At 40.2% G+C, this 16,637-nt stretch overlaps 1 long non-coding RNA gene across 1 annotated transcript in view; it reads right to left on the reverse strand.

Moving 5' to 3' along the window:
* Positions 1–13,276: 13,276 nt before the first annotated feature.
* The window catches only part of LOC132393664 (uncharacterized), a 42,648-nt gene continuing 39,287 nt past the window's right edge, over positions 13,277–16,637 (reverse strand). The window contains exon 3 of the long non-coding RNA XR_009512026.1: positions 13,277–14,401. This is a non-coding gene — a long non-coding RNA (uncharacterized LOC132393664). The remainder of the gene's footprint in view (positions 14,402–16,637) is intronic.

Raw genomic sequence — 16,637 nt, forward strand, 5'->3', positions numbered from 1 at the left:
TTGGCCCAGAATTTCTTTAGTGAGGTTGGAGAAAAGTTAGACACTGGAGAATGGGTTGGCAGAAATGGATTGTACAGTGCGACCATTGCTTTTTTTTTGAGCAGCAGGCTCAGTGCAAGCAGGAAGAATAGGTATCAATGTTTGCAGTGACAGGTCAGCAACTCACCACAGACAGCCAGATTCAGATGGTAGCCATTACTGTTCTCGATGCCACAATTCAGCAGCCTTCATCCAAGGGCCATCCCATTCCCAGCATTCCCACTCCCACATCCTTCTCTATAACAGTCTCATCAGCCTTAGCCATTAATACCCCAATTCCCTTGGCAGTGTCTGCAGCAGGGTCAAGTATTCCTCCACCAGACAAATGCTCCAGTGACGCTGAGGCAGCAGGAGTTGTATTAGTCAGTGCGAGCTGGCTTTCCAAGTCCAGCCAGGTAGGCTTGGCGATGATGCGCAAACACTGGCTGATATGGTAGGTGAATTGCGCAGTTGTGGGCCCTGTGAGGGGACCGGGTGCTGGCTTCCATTTTACTGAGGGTGGTGGCTGAGCCGTTGTAATCCCAAGGGAGTCTGGTGAGGCTGAGAGTCTCCTCCCTCCGTGAATTTACAGCATGAAGTTTACAGGCAGATGGTCCAGTAGGTAGGTCCTCAACTCAGCAGTGCACTGGATGACCAGGTGAGGGAGTAATCCAGGATGAGGACAGTGTTGAGTAATGAATTGGATGGGGATGCCGTTCTTTCCAATGCTCAAGTGTAGAGGCTTTGTGCCCACTCTGACTGTCCAAGACTCTCGTGACCATCCATCGATGGTCATGATGTTGAAGGGCTGAGAGATCTATAGGCTTGGTAGGGATTCCAAACTGCACACAGAATCTGGCCTGGAAATTTGGCTCCTGCTCCAGAATCCCCCAGAGCCTCCTATGCGCGTAGACCCATTGGAGTGAGGAGGAGGACAGAGAGAGTGAAAGAGATTATGGTGCTGGGATGAGGGGCTTACCAGATAGGCAGTCCTTCTTCTCTACCTCGAGGTGCCATTTCCCCAGACAAAGTGGGAATTTGTTGCTTTGGAGGTTGTCTGCTTCACAGTAGTCACTCAAGTTGTTTCTCTGCTAACTCTTGTCTTTTGGTAGTGCAGGATGGCTGGTGTTAAGAAAGCTCTCCTTAACCACCTAGGTTTGGAGGTATTGGTAGTGATTTGGAGGATTGTTCCATAAGATGCTTGCCGACATGGAGAGCCAGATTGATGAGGCTTTTGAAGTCGGTGGGCATTTCCCAGGAAAACAGATAGCCTTTCAGGTGCTCTAAGAGGCTGTGATGGTAATGGGCTATGATGCTTCTGCATTCCAGCCACGTTCTGCCATGAGGGTCCTGAATTCCACGGTGTAATCCAGCACAGAGCGTGAACCTTGGCGTTGGTGAAGTATCTGATCCGCTGCCTCCCTTCCTCTTCCCAGATGCTCGAAAACCTGGCACATCTCAGCAGTGAAATCCTCATGTTTGTTGCAAGTGGTGGCTTTGTTGTCCCATTTAGTGGTGGCGCAGGTCAGAGCTTGCCCATTCAAGAGGCAGGTGATGAAGGCAATCTTGGCCCGATCCTTAGGCTACAAAGGTGGCTGGAGCTTGAAGTGCAAGATAAAAGCAATGGGATAGGAAGCTGCAGCATTGGGTTGGAGAGCTGTTGAAGCACTTCAGTATGGGAACTCACAGCTCAGAGGAAGGAAGTTGGCTGGTGCAGAGCTGCTGTGCCCAAGATAGAGAGCTGGATGAAAGTGACAGACAGATGATCAATGGTATCCTGCAGCTTCTGGATCATGTGCTTGTGTTGGTGGATGGCTTCCTTTAGGTAAGCATACTGTTGTGTCAATCATTGGTTCAATAATCCTGTCAGGAAATGTAGAGGAGGCGAGACCTAAATACAGATCAACAGAGATGATCCAGAGGTAGGCCAGAAAAATAACAATCCACAAGGGGCCACGGAACACGAGAGAAGAGAACCTAACACAACAGGCAGAATTGTAAACTTTAGGCAGGGGGAATGGAAGCCAGGAGAAACTGGTAGTGGTCACCGGTTTGATGAACAAACGAGGGCTGTGGAGGTGAACTGGGGTTAAATCGGCTGCAGGTGATGAGTCTGACATGAATGGCTGGTGAATCCTGTTAGCCGGGTGGAGACAGTGAGATGTTTGCATGTGCAGGCTGGAAGGTGTCAGTGAGAACAGGTCTGGCATGGACATAATTATGTTCTGGTCTTGCCAGGCAACCATTTGAATGTTTTTTTCAGTAACTAAGCCATATGCTGCAGCCATGCAACTGACAACATTGCTGTTAAGGAGACAGTATAAGCTAATGGCAGGAGTCATAGTTCTTTAGCTTGTACAGTCACTAGACTGCTACTCATGTAGCTAACTGACAGGTTCAAGCTTTCAAGAGATGAACACCAGCTTTTCCAATCAAAAACCATTTGCAATAGCAAACCGTGAAGAAGGAAAATCAATGATTGCACTTTTTTATGAAATCTTTTAAAGGTGTTGTCAAATATTTTCTCAGAAAAGTAGCCAGGAGCTCATAAGTATAGAGGTACAAGAACTGAACCAGCACGATTTTAGAAAATTATATACTTTATATCTTCTTAACTAAGGAAGATTGAGACTGCTTGCTGGCATTTATTTTTCAAATACAAAGCTGAACTTGAAAAACCAGCAGATGCTGGCTAATTGGGCCTAAATCTATGCATGCACTGTAGTCTGTTGCATGCTAAGTTTTATTGATCTGGGATCATCAGTAGTAATACTAAATGAATTTAGTAGTTTTAATGATGATCCATCATTCCCAACACATTTAATATCATTAGCTTCAAAGGAATTGGACATAAGAGGTAACAAATTCTTCCTTTTAAGTTAAGAATAGTGAAAAGAAGTGGTGGGATCTGTACAGAACAAATTTAGGCCTCAAATTCGTCTCTCTTTCACATATTATGGTATTGTAAAACCTTAACAATCGCAAGTTCAAGACCACAATAGATTTTGAAAAAAGAACATTGTCAAAAATATGGATCCTGCCTCTGATCATGCTGATGGGATTTCAGAAAGACCAGTATGAATTAGGAACAGAACCCTGTTACTATTTGTTTCAGCAGGAAGCTGCTGCAACCCTATGTATGGAATAAAGTTTTGTTTTGCTTTCCATAGCATCAAAGCTAGCTTAGATCTTAGCTAGCTGAGAGCCAAACCTGTTGTGATCCATAATCATTGTAGTAGAAATTTCTTGCTGTGAATTGAGCTCAATGATTCCTTAAGATGTTGAGTACAAAATTCCCTACTCTGTGACCTCATCTGGTCCTTGGGAAGGACAGGTACAGTGCATTCTGACCGGGTTTCTTTGTCATCATGACCTTCTTAACTTTGTTCCTTGCACTCATTCCAACTTTGTTGTTTGCTGCATACAAGACCAAAGGAGAGCAAAAAGTGTGGAGACACTGGAAACCAGAAACGAAACAGAAAATTCGGGAAAGGCTCAGCAGGTCAGCAGCTTCTGTGGTAAATGAAGTAATCAGTGTTTCAGCCCTCCTACCATTCATCAAAAAAGATACCAGGCTGTGCATAAGTTCTTGCCAAGATATTTTATTGTAACAGTAATCCATACGTTTTTCATTTAAAGGAATGTAATAGGATTTGGGAAAACACCAAAAAGAGGGAAATATATTCTAAGTCATTTGAAAATAATGGATGCCATTTCACAAATAATTATTTAATAAGTAATTAACTGATAACTTGAGCACAAGGCCCTCAGCTAACTAATTCTAAATCAATACTATGATTTTTCTCTTTATCCAACTTAACTATGTCATTAGTGTTCTTGATATGTAACGCAAGGTGAAACTATGGAGGCAATAAAAAGCTTTGTCCCATGGTAGTGACATTAACATTTGCAGGTTGAGTCATTAGGCTCACAATACATAAAAAGGTAATGAGACTGAAGCTGTTTTATACCTAATATGAATGGATTATAACAAATATTAATGATTAATTCTGGACAAATGGCTTGATCATCTGAGCCCAGATATCTTTAATAAAGCCTCTAAAATAAAATCATAGATAATTAAACCTCAATTAATAATTAATAACTTGCAAACTGTTAGGTGGAACTCAAAGAATAATACACACCAGCACCTGTATTATAGTTCATTTCTTTTTTGTAAATTATGTGTAAAATTATGAATAGATATTTTCCATAAATTTTTGATTTTCCCATGCCGTACATGCTTCGGTGGTTATTTAATGTTATTATGTAACTGTTCTTGCATCAGACTAGATAGTATCAATGGATGTCAAACAATATGATGCCCTGAAACAGCAAAATATCAGATTTCTTAGGTTCATAGAAGGCCATTAAACCTCGAGTCCCTTCCATCATTAATTTATGTAAAGTTATATCTTATGTCCACCTAACAATATCATTTATTTAATCCTTAATAGCCCAATTTATAAAAAAAAAGTCTAATTCAGATTTTTTAAATATATTTAATTTCAATCTAAATAAAACTGATCAAAATTAAACAGAAAGTTACCCTTCCAAAGTGAAATTATACATTAATTAAAATCAGAAACTACAATGAATTGGTAGTCATTGTTGCTTGCAGACTAGTGTTTGCATGGAAGCTAACAAAACTTGTCCAGGCTGGTGAACATTTACAGATGCTCAAAGTAGGTGACAATTTAAAAATAAGTTAGCGACTTGAAAATGATTCATACGCAAGTCTATTCATTTGGAGTTTGAACGAACTGTTTTCATAGCATTAATGTCAGCATTTTAATTAGCACCTGTGTTTACATTCCACCAATCAGTTGGTTTCAATTTTTTAAACATTGAGGTAATACTAGTCTTTGCTCAGAGAACAAAATAAGTTAATTATAAATCATCACCTTGTTTTTCTCATGCCAAATATTTGTTTCCACTGATGTCCTAAAATGAAACATATCTAAGATTACAGTAGGTTCTAAATTAAATGGGATGTGAGCAAGGGAAGGGCTGATGGAATTTAAGTCAATGAAATGTGAATTAATGCATTTTGGGGAAGCTGAACCAAGCCAAGACTTATACAGTGAATGGCAAGGCCTTGGGGAGTGAACAGCAAATCCATAACTTTGAAGTACATGGTTTCCTGAGTGGTGAAGAATGTGTATGGAATACTTGCCTTCAATGGCTGAGGCATTTGTTGTAGAAGGTAGGATGTCATGTTAGAGGTGTATGTGTCATTGGTTAGGCTGCACTTGGAATATTGTGCGCAGCTCTGGTCATAACCATATAGGAAGAATGTGATTAATCTAGAGGTGATATAGAAAAATATTAGAAGCCTCACAAGCGCGGACACTGCTGCGGAGTCTGGGCGCTGTCACACGTGGGCAGTTGAAAGAAGATGGCAATCACGGATGTGAGAATGTACACATTCCAGTAAATTAGGGTTTCTTTGTAATTGCCTTTAGCTCTCTTCCTTTTATTTCAGTCTTGTCAAGTCTTAATCAAAGCTCAAGGATAACACTCCCAGCTTACCTTTGCCCATATTCCAGGAAAGAGGATTAATGATTTAGATAGGTTCTAGGTTACTGCTTTCAAGCCGCCGTGATTGGGTTAGCTTTTAGTTAGCTTTAGACCTAGCGTTTGGTATTTTCCTTTGTTCTGTACAGTTCTTATTAAAACTCAGCAAATGGTTCATTCTGTGTCTGTGTCTCTCCCTCTCCCCATAGACCATCACTGAACTCCTGTCCAGAGGAATGTTGAGCAACAGACACAAAATGCAGCATGCAGCATATCAGGCTTGAGTTACAAAGACAGATTAGTTAATCTGGGATTATTTCCATGAAATGAAAAGGGACAAATGTCTAAACTGACCTGTGGAGTTGTATAAAATTATGAAGGGCTCAGGGCCGAGTGCCAGTCTTGTGCAGGCTAGCGTTGTATAAAGCTAAAAGGAACTGGTTTAAAGGAGGAGGATAAGTATCTAAAGGAGACAGGTTTTTCATATAGAAAGTGGTGGATGTATGGAACAAGCTGCCTGAGGATATGGTACAATTATAACATTTTTATTCAACACTTGGACAGGTACATGGATAGCAATGGCTTAGAGTGATAGGGGCCAAATGTAGGCAAAAGGGATTAGCATCGATAAGCATCTTGTATAAACATGTACAAACTGGGCTGAAGGGGCTGTTCCCATGCCTCATGAATCTGTGATGCAGTATTGCACAGATTGTAGTTTTGCTACAGGGCTCTTTCAGGTAACCAGTAAATGACATTTTCAGCATTGAATGCTTTTTATTCATTTTCCAAAACTATTCTCTGTATCACAACTTTATTCAGTAACAGCTAAATCTTCAATGTGGAGTTTATAGCCGCAAACATCTGGTTTTCATATAAGCATCAATCTTCCTGCCTGGTTGGTTGGAGGATGTTGCTTCTCATTTTCAATAGCAAATTGATGGAACTTTACATTTCAGGTGTAACCTATTTTGAAAAGCATTCTTCAAATATGGGAACTATCAACAAAACTTGAATTTATCGCTCAAGACAATGCCAACGAATTGAACAGTACAGCCATGTAATTTTCAATGCTATCAGGTCAACTTGGGTTAAACTGTTTTTGTGACCAATTTTAGGTTAAAGCTAGAAAATCCACTAGAAAATTCAGTCACCTCTTATCGCAAGTCACATTTCAGCATCAGAATCATATTTATTATTGTGTCTCATATGATATGAAATTTGTTGTTTTGCAGCATCAGTACAATTATTATAATTACAAAATAAATAAGTAGTGCAAAACAGGGTAGCATTCATTGGTTCAGGGCCTGTTCAAAAATCTGATGACAGAAAGGAAGAAGCTGTTTCTGAATCATTGAATGTGGTTCTGACTCTGTTACCTGAGAAGTGTGCTTGTCCCAGATGGTGAGTGTCCTTGATGATGGATGCAGACTTCCTGAGCCACAATGTCTTGAAGATGTCCTTAAAGGAAGAGAGGGTTTCGCCCTTTCTGAACTGGTGGAGTCTGCTTCCACCTTCAGCTCTTATAATCCTGTATGTGTGAGTGTCATTAGCAAGACAATATTTACTGCCAGATCCACAATACCTTTGAACAGTTGGCTGTCAGCCATCATTTTGAGCCACTCTCATCATTCTCATAAAGGAACTCTCGGAATTATGTTGTTCAGCTGAGTTCCAGGATTTTTGACACAGAGACGATGAACTGTCTCCCGCTCCATATGGTGTGTGGTTAGTAGATGAACCAGAATATGATGGCGGTGGCCACAAGTCCTGGCCATCATTGTCCTTTTGGCAGTAAAAATGATGGTTTGTGAGGTATTGACAGAAACGTCCAGGTGAATAGCAGCAGGTGGAGGGAATAAGCGGTTGGCATTATTTGGCTGCCAATCAAGCAGACTGCTTCATCCTAGATGGTTCTGAGTTACTTGAATATTGTTCGAGCTGTGCAGATCCTGCCTAAGCAAAGACTATTCTTTCACTGCCCCTTCTAGATGTTGATTGGACATTTCGATATCAGTTGGTAAGTCACCTGTGACATGAAACCCACTTAACAGTTCAGTTTCTAGTCCAGTGTTCATGGTGGGTGACTCAGGAAAAAGTTGCTTTGAGTACCAAGATTATACTCTGGCACTGAAGATGGCTATTGTCTAGCATATGTCTTATTCGTCACTTCTCAGTCTGTGCCTGAATGTGGTCCACGTCTTGTTTAGACTGCTTCATTTACAAGCTCTGAAATATTTCAGGATCACACATTGTTTGTGAGGCACCCATCATGCGGCACTCCAGGACAGTGTAGTCTTAATCTCATCTCACTGATCATGGTGTCCTGCAGATAAGTGAAATGTTGCCCCATGCTGCAGGACTACCCTCCCAAATCACACTAAAGTTCCTGTCTCATAAACATAAAGTTCCCATTTTCTCCTCCAGCCCTAATATCACCCCCTTTGTCGTTAATGTTGCTCTGCCACCTCATCCCCACGCCTTGCTTCCCTCTCCACTTTTCACTCCCATAACACCATTCATGTCTCCCTGATTCCTCCTCTAGAACTTCAGGCCTGGCTTCCCTGATCCTATCAGGGAATACATCACGCTAGACTTCCTGATTATCCAAAACACACTACCCTTTTCAATCTTCTCTCTCCAAAACTTGTTCCCCAGGTATCTACACACAACCTTTACTCATTAATTCATAGAATGTAGAATACAAAATATAGAACAGTACAGCATATGAACAGGCCCTTTGGTGCACAGTATCCTCACCAAACATGATACTAAATTAAACATATTCACATCTGACGTACATGATCTATCTGGCTCCACACCCTACATTTTCATGTACCTAGGTAACAGTTTCTTAAACATCACTATCAGACAGTAAGACCATAAAACATAGGAGCAGAATTAGTCCATTCAGCCCCTCAAGTATGATCTGCCAGTCCATCATGGCTGATCCTGGATCCCACTCAACCCCATATACTTGCTTTCTCGTCATATCCTTTGATGCCCTGGCTGATCAGGAAGTGATCAACTTCTACCTTAAATATACCCACAGACTTGGCCTCCCGTGCATCATGTTTTGCAGTCAACAAAGGTTTAGTTTCAAAATGTTCCTGCATTATTTTCACGATGTCAGCAAAGCTCATTTCAGCTGGTTTGCTTGGAGCAGTTAAACTTCAAAGCAAACTGCATGCCTTTAAATCCAATGCACTCAGCAAAACTGGTACTTGTTCCTCATTGGCTATTCCATTTGCTTTAAAATATTGCTCAATTCGTTCAGTGTACAAAATCTAGTTACCCATTATGTAATCAAATGTGTCTATCCTTCTGATATACCAGCCATTTCTGATTTTTATGATTATTATCACTCACCATTTATGAAGCAGTGAATTCTTTCATTTCTGCCTTTTTTTAAAACTTGACTTTGTTGTCCATCCAAAAGGAGCACATGCAGCACCTTTTGTTTTAAACTTGAACATCTCACTGTGCTCCAATAGGTAAGCAGTCATCTCGGCCTTGTTTTTAAAAATACATCATGACTGCTATTATGTTTTGTGGCTCCAAAACAAAAACAAAAAAATTTAAAGGAAAGATGGGAGTCTGAAATGTGAGACTAACTTCATGTTTACTTTCAGCAAGGTACGCATATATCACGTGGTAGTGCCATGATGCATGAAGTTCATATAACCCTCAATGAATTATTGAAATAAAGAAGAATGCTTAATAACACAGTATATTTACAATATTACATAAATGTTACTGAAATATTAAATTCTACACTGTAGAATTTTTGTGTTACCTGCGATCCAATTGTCCAAGGCGCCTACATTTTCATCCAAATCATTTATAAAATCACAAATAAGAGGTCTCAGCACTGATCCCTTTGGAACACCACTGGTCATGGACCTCCAGCATGAATAAGTTTTCCACCACAAATCTGTCTTTCTAGGCAAGCCAATTCAGAATCTGAACTACCACGCCAAAAAAAGGGTCTCGGCCTGAAAAAGCAACCATTCGTTCATTTCCATAAATGGTGCCTCAGCTGCTCAGTTCCTCCAGCATTTTGTGTGTGTTGCTTTGGATTTTGAGCATCTACAGACTTTCTCATGTTTATTCTGTGGATCCTATCTCAATCTTCCAGATCGGCCTACAGTGAGTGACCTTGTCAAATGTCTTACTAAAGGCACGTATACTCAATTCTCATAAATCACATTCTAGTAAGATGGTGGCATGCTCAGACACAATGGACAACCAAAAGTGTTATTGTCTTTTTAAAATATTTTTTACAATTGGAAGACACTGCTGGACAATAAGAAGTTAAAGTATTGCAAGTCTACCCTATCAGTGAGTTGCTCTTTGGCGGAGAAACTGAAGGAGCTGGTCTTGGTGCATATTGTGCTGCAATCCATGTCAGAGACGACAGTGCATGAAGCAAAGCTGGAGGCTTCAGAGTTGGTGTGTTCCATTGGAGAGCTGGAGGCGGTAAGTGGTGGCATCCAGGCTGGAGTCAACGTTGGCTCCAGTGTTTGCTCAGCAGAAGACAAGCATATTGTGGTTGACTGCAGACTGCCGCAATATTCATGGTTATATCTTTTTCTATGTGACTATATTTTACTACTATCTTATGTGCTTACTATCTTATATGTGACTTGTGCTGTGTATGACTGTTGGTGCTGTGTTTTGCACCTTGGCCCTGGAGTAATGCTTTCATTTGGTGGTATTCATGTATGATTGAATGACAATTAAATTTCAATTTGGGTTTCAAGAGTCCCACTTGCTGGTGCAATATTATCAGCGCTGGACTCTGGAGCGAAGGCTCGAATCCAAGTCATGTTGAGCGTCCAGCTAGCAACTCAGCCTGGTAAAAACAAGAATAGCTTGCTACGGAAACACCGTCATGACGGTGCCCCGATAACTCCACTGCCGAGTTAAGGGCTATTCTTCTTCTTTAGGTGCAAGAGTTCTGCAGATGCTGGAAGTCAGGAGCAATACACACAATATGCTGGCGGATCTCAACAGGTCAAGCAATCTATGGATGGGAATAAGCAGTTGATGTGTTGAGCCGAGGCCCTTCATCAAGACTTGAATTTATCTCCACCTCAAAGAACTCGGTCAAATTTGTAAGACATGACCCTTCCAGCACAAAGCCAAACTGATCATCCCTAATTAGGCCATGTTTTCCTAAATGCACATAATTCCTCTTTCTAAGAATCCTCTCCAATAGCTTCACTACCACTGATGTCAGGCTTACTGGCCTATACTTTCCTGGGTTATCCCTATTTGCATTCCTGAACAAAGCAAGAACATTATATTAATAGCAAAAAGATAGTAGGGGATAAAATTGGTCCCTTAGAGAATCAGAGTGGACAGCTATGTGTGGAGCCAAAGGAGATGGGGGAGATTTTGAACAATTTCTTTTCTTCCGTATTCACTAAGGAGAAGGATATTGAATTGTGTAAGGTAAGGGAAACAAGTAGGGAAGTTATGGAAACTATGATGATTAAAGAGGAGGAAGTACTGGTGCTTTTAAGGAATATAAAAGTAGATAAGTCTCCGGGTCCTGACAGGATATTCCCTAGGACCTTGAAGGAAGTTAGTGTAGAAATAGCAGGGACTCTGACAGAAATATTTCAAATGTCATTAGAAACAGGGATGGTGCCAGAGGATTGGCATATTGCTCATGTGGTTCCATTGCTTAAAAAGGGTTCTAAGAGTAAACCTAGCAATTATTTAGCAAAAGTTAACCTAATAAGTTTGACATCATTGGTGGGTAAATTAATGGAAAGTATTCTTAGAGATGATATATATAATTATCTGGATAGATAGGGTATGATTAGGAACAGTCAACATGGATTTGTGCATGAAAGGTCATGTTTGACAAATCTTATTGAATTTTTTTGAAGAGGTTATGATGAAAGTTGATGAGGGTAAAGGATGGTGTCTATATGGACTTCAGTAAGGCCTTTGACAAGGTTCCACATGGAAGGTTAGTTAGGAAGGTTCAATCATTGGGTATTAATATTGAAGTAGTGAAATGGATTCAACAGTGGCTGGATGGGATCTGCCAGAGTAGTGGTGGAAAACTGTTTGTCGGATTGGAGGCCAGTGACTAGTGATGTGCCTCAGTGAACTGAACTGGGTCCAATGTGGTTTGTCATAAACATTAATGATCTGGATGATGGGGTGGTAAATTGGATTAGTAAGTATGCAGATGATACTAAGATAGGTGGCGTTGTGGATAATGAAGTAGGTTTTCAAAGCTTGCAGAGAGATTTAGGCCAGTTAGAAGTTAAAAGTTGGCAGATGGATTTCAATGCTGATAAGTGTGAGGTGCTACATTTTGGTAGGACTAATCAAAATAAGACATGCATGGTAAATGGTAGGGCATTGAGAAATGCAATAGAACAGAGTGATCTAGGAATAATGGTGCATAGTTCCCTGAAGGTGGAATCTCATGTGGATAGGGTGGTGAAGAAAGCTTTTGGTATCCTGGCCTTTATAAATCAGAGCATTGAGTATAGGAGTTGGGTTGTATTGTTAAAATTGTACAAGGCATTGGTGAGGCCAAATTTGGAGCATTGTGTACAGATCTGGTCACCTAATTATAGGAAAGAAGTCAACAAAATAGAGAGAGTACAGAGGAGATTTACCAGAATGTTACCTGGGTTTCAGCACCTAAGTTACAGAGAAAGGTTGAACAAGTTAGGTCTTTATTCTTTGGAGCATAGAAGGTTGAGGGGGGGACTTGATAGAGGTATTTTAAATTATGAGGGGGATAGATAGAGTTGACGTGGATAGGGTTTTTCCATTGAGAGTAGGGGAGATTCAAACAAGAGGACATGAGTTGAGAGTTAAGGAGCAAATGTTTAGGGGTAACACAAGGTGGAAATTCTTTACTCAGAGCGTGGTAGCTGTGTGGAACGAGCTTCCAGTAGAAGTGGTAGAGGCAGGTTCGATTTTGTCATTTTAAATTATATAAAAAAAATTGGATAGGTATATGGACAGGAAAGGAATGGAGGGTCATGGGCTGAGTTCAGGTAGGTGGGACTAAGAGAGAGTAAGGGTTCAGCATGGACTAGAAGGGCCGAGATGGCCTGTTTCCGTGCTGTAATTGTTATATGGTTATATTGGACACTGCCAGTCCTCCAGGACCTTGCCTGTGGAATGTGTGGATGCAATGATCTTAGTTGAGACCTCAGCAATCCCCTCTTGCCTCTTTCAACATCCCATCAAGCCCTAGGGATGTATCTGCCTTGATGATCTTCGAAGGGCCCACCACCACCTCCTTCCTGATCTCAAAATGGCCTAGCACGTTGTGATGTCCCATATTAGCCTCACCATCACATGACCTGTTCCAAATCCAGCCCACCCTCCCTACAGTACCGTGCAAAAACTTTTAGCCCCCTAGGAGAGCCAACCCAATGTCTACCCCCCCCCCCCCCACCAAATCCAGTGTCTAGACATGTGCAAAGCTTTGTTGGTCGGAGCTTTGTTTTGATATAAAGTACCAATGACCAAAACAGTCTTTATCCCACAGCACGTGCACCATTCAAATACTTCTAATGTGGAACTTCTGAGTACAAATATTTTATGAGGATGTTCAGTTATTTTAATATTCTGACCTATCAAGTCTACATAATATTCTAATAAATGATACATTGCTCTGTTTACATTAGTAAGGAAATAATTTATTACATCCTGAAACCACAAAACCATTATACAGCTTTAATATTCAGCAGCTCAAAATTGATTCATTTTATAATCCACCAGCTAACAGATTGCTTTGCTATGTCCTGATATGATAGACTGCAGTATGAAAATCCATGGGACTGCAAAAATAAACTCAGTAGCTTTCACACATTAACAAACAAATTATAAGCAGCACATGCAAAACACATTAGCATCTATTTAGCACAACAAACCATCAGATGTGTGAAAAATGGCCTGGGAAAAAAAAACCTGAAGGTTCCTGTGCAAGGTTGCTGACTACCAGAAAATAGCTGTTATGGCAACTTACAGTGCAATTTGAATAAATGTGTGTACTTAGGCTGAAAAGTCACGTCACTATTGTATAATTTATTGGCACCAAAAATCTCTCTCTGCATTGGCGTTGTAGACACACCACTATAGAGTGGGTTTTCTTTCAGAAGCTTAGCATCAAACTCAAACCGCTCAGCACACTTGAGCTTTACAAAGCAAGAGGATCCCAAATCTGATCATTGAACTGTGATCTCAGTTGAATAACGTTAGCAACCATACCTGGCTCCTTGGGATAATTTTTTAATTTTCTTCACCATAACCACTTCACCATTACTCATTATCACTGAGTAATCTCTGCTGGAAGGGTGCATAACTAGACATGGGCTGAAATCAGAGTGAATGATTCTATTACCCATCAGTTCTCTCCTGCTAGCATTCATAGTGAAAGCAACCTACTGGCATTAATTTTTTGACCAACTGGCATTTATTTAAAGTTACAGAAGTTTCCGACCCTCTATTTAGCAAATGGGAAGAAAATTCTGTTCAGTGGGAATAAATTATGAAAAAGACGAGCAATATTGAGTATATCTGTTCATGTCTCCACTGAAGCCTTGAACAAGTCTGAACAAATTGATCTCTTTCTGTCACTGTCTTTTGGTTTGTCTGCCACCCTGCTCTTTTTGCTGCTTGTTTTGGTCTCTCGTGATCGCCTATTGGATTTTTCTCTTTCGATCTCTTTGCATATAAATGTCTCAGTTCTTCATTTGGCACTCTGATTACCCTTCATATACCTTTTGTCATGCTTTCCTCTCGAAGGTCTTTTTGCATCTTCCTGAAATCCTCTCTGCAGGTGCCCAATTTTACCTAGTTTCTCAGTAATCTTCGAAAACTGTTAAAAAGAACCATGTAACAATGTTAAACCACTAACAATCATGTCATACTCTTTATCAGTGCTACCTAGTTGTCAAGTGAAGTACTTCAAGAGTTTGGAGAAAAGTGAAATTCTTTCTTCCAACTTGTTCTGTGCCAGATTTTGAAGTACACTGTCACAAAAATAAAAGAATCCCAGTGCCTCTAGATTGTATGAAAGAAAGGTGGTCACCTTCCTATGGAGGTATGTCCTTTGGCATATTTATTTCTACAACATTTTCCATGACATCTGTATTACCATCATTAGAACATTACACTATTATAAGTTAAACGAAATATTTTAGAAAAAATGTTTAGCAGATCATTCCATGTGCTGCAGTTATACACAGAATTCACTTAATTCTTTGACCAGCATAAATCTGGATTTAAACTGCATTTTTTTTCCTTTGGAAATCATTCAATTACATTCATTTGCTCTGCCGTCTTTTTCAATTTTTGGTTGTTGGAGCATTAGCCAATAACATTTCAGACTTGCGTGAGATTTAACAAATGACTCACATATGTGCTTACTGCAGCACAACAGGAATTACAAATGAATTATCATTAATTAGCTGGGAAAGGAAACAACGTTCCGTCAACTGCACAAAATCTGTAAATTAGTCTTATACAAACCAAATCTGTATCAATGCCACTGACAGGTGAAAAGGTTAATGATCTAAATTACATTCTAGAATAATTACAGAATTATTGAACACTTTGCACTGATTTGCCATTACTATTTCACTTTCACTCATTAAGATATAAGTAACCATGTCATAAGAGACTCAGAAAATCAAAGTCATTAATGCATTCCACTGCTTTGGCTTCAGCTTAACTTTTGAGAAGATGTTATGTGATTTGGCAAGGGTTTTAGTTTATAATTTTTCATCAATTGCATTCATTACAAGAAACATTATCACTATCACAGGCTCACCCTTGTCACCTTCATTTCTTGCTGCTCTCTACAAATAAAAGCAGATATCTTTTCTATATTTTCCTAGTTCAGATGAAAGCAATTAATTTGATATATTAACTCTATTTCTGTCTCCAAACATGCTATCCTATTTACTGAGGACTTTTTGCTTGATTTCACTAATTAGACTGTTCTTACGATTTCCTACAAGGACACAGTCACTGTGAAGTCTGATAATTATACAGTTATTCCAAAGCTTTCACTGGCTCTTTTGTCTGTTTTCTTTGGGATAGTAAAAAACTGTGATTGTTTTTAACAGAACATTTGTACCATCCTGTACATCTCAGCTTCTCTCACTCTAATGCAGCACTTCTATTGCTATTGTCCTTTTCACAAGGATTCAGGAGATTGGACTCATCTTCTGCGCAAATGCAATGTCAAAGGGACAGAACATAGTGTAACAACAAGCACAATGCAAAGTCCTCGAGGAGCCTTCAACTTTGGTACTCACTTGAGAGTAAGGATGACTTATTCCATACTAGTTTTGTGAATTGAGTTATTTAATGTGGCCAATATTGGAATCCTCTTCTTCTATTCCCCACTCTAGCCTCTTATCTCTTCTCCTCACCTACCTATCACCCCCCACCTGAAGCCTCTCCTTCTTTTCACTCTCCCATGATCCACTCTCCTACCTTATCAGATTCCTTCTTCTCCATCCCTTTATCTTTCCCAACCACCTGGCTTCACCTATCACCTTCTGGTGAGTCCTCCTTACCCTCCCCCAGCTTTTTATTCTGCCACCTTCCCCCTTCCTTTCCATCCTGAAGAAGGTTCTCAGCCCAAAATATCCATAGATGCTGCTTGACCTGCAAAGTTCCTCCAGCATTTTTTGTGAGCATCTGATGAAGGAGTTATTTTCTGGTTGCGAGGTGGTATACTGCTTCTGTGACTTACGCAGTGCCTCTGTGTACATTTGATACATAAACTCCAAATTCTTATTATCTCCACTTTAGGCACCATTGGCCAGGATTTCCCAAGAGTCAGTGAGGATGTTTCTTATTTTTTAAGAAGTCTTAAAGCATGTAATTGAATCTTCCCTATGTCTGCTTGGTAATTTCTTACCGTACTAGAGCTCAGAATAAAGTCTCGCCTTCTGAAGCAAAAAAAAACGAGCTGCTAGAACAATTCACCAAAGTAGGCAGCTGCTGTAGAGAGAGAGGAATAGAGTCGACATGTTAGGTCACCTGTCCCTCTGTATCCAGAGACCTGACTGACCTGCTGTGGTCTCTAACAGCTTGATCTT

The sequence above is a fragment of the Hypanus sabinus genome, chromosome 5 (genome assembly GCF_030144855.1).
Source record: "Hypanus sabinus isolate sHypSab1 chromosome 5, sHypSab1.hap1, whole genome shotgun sequence".
Lineage (NCBI taxonomy): Eukaryota > Metazoa > Chordata > Chondrichthyes > Myliobatiformes > Dasyatidae > Hypanus > Hypanus sabinus.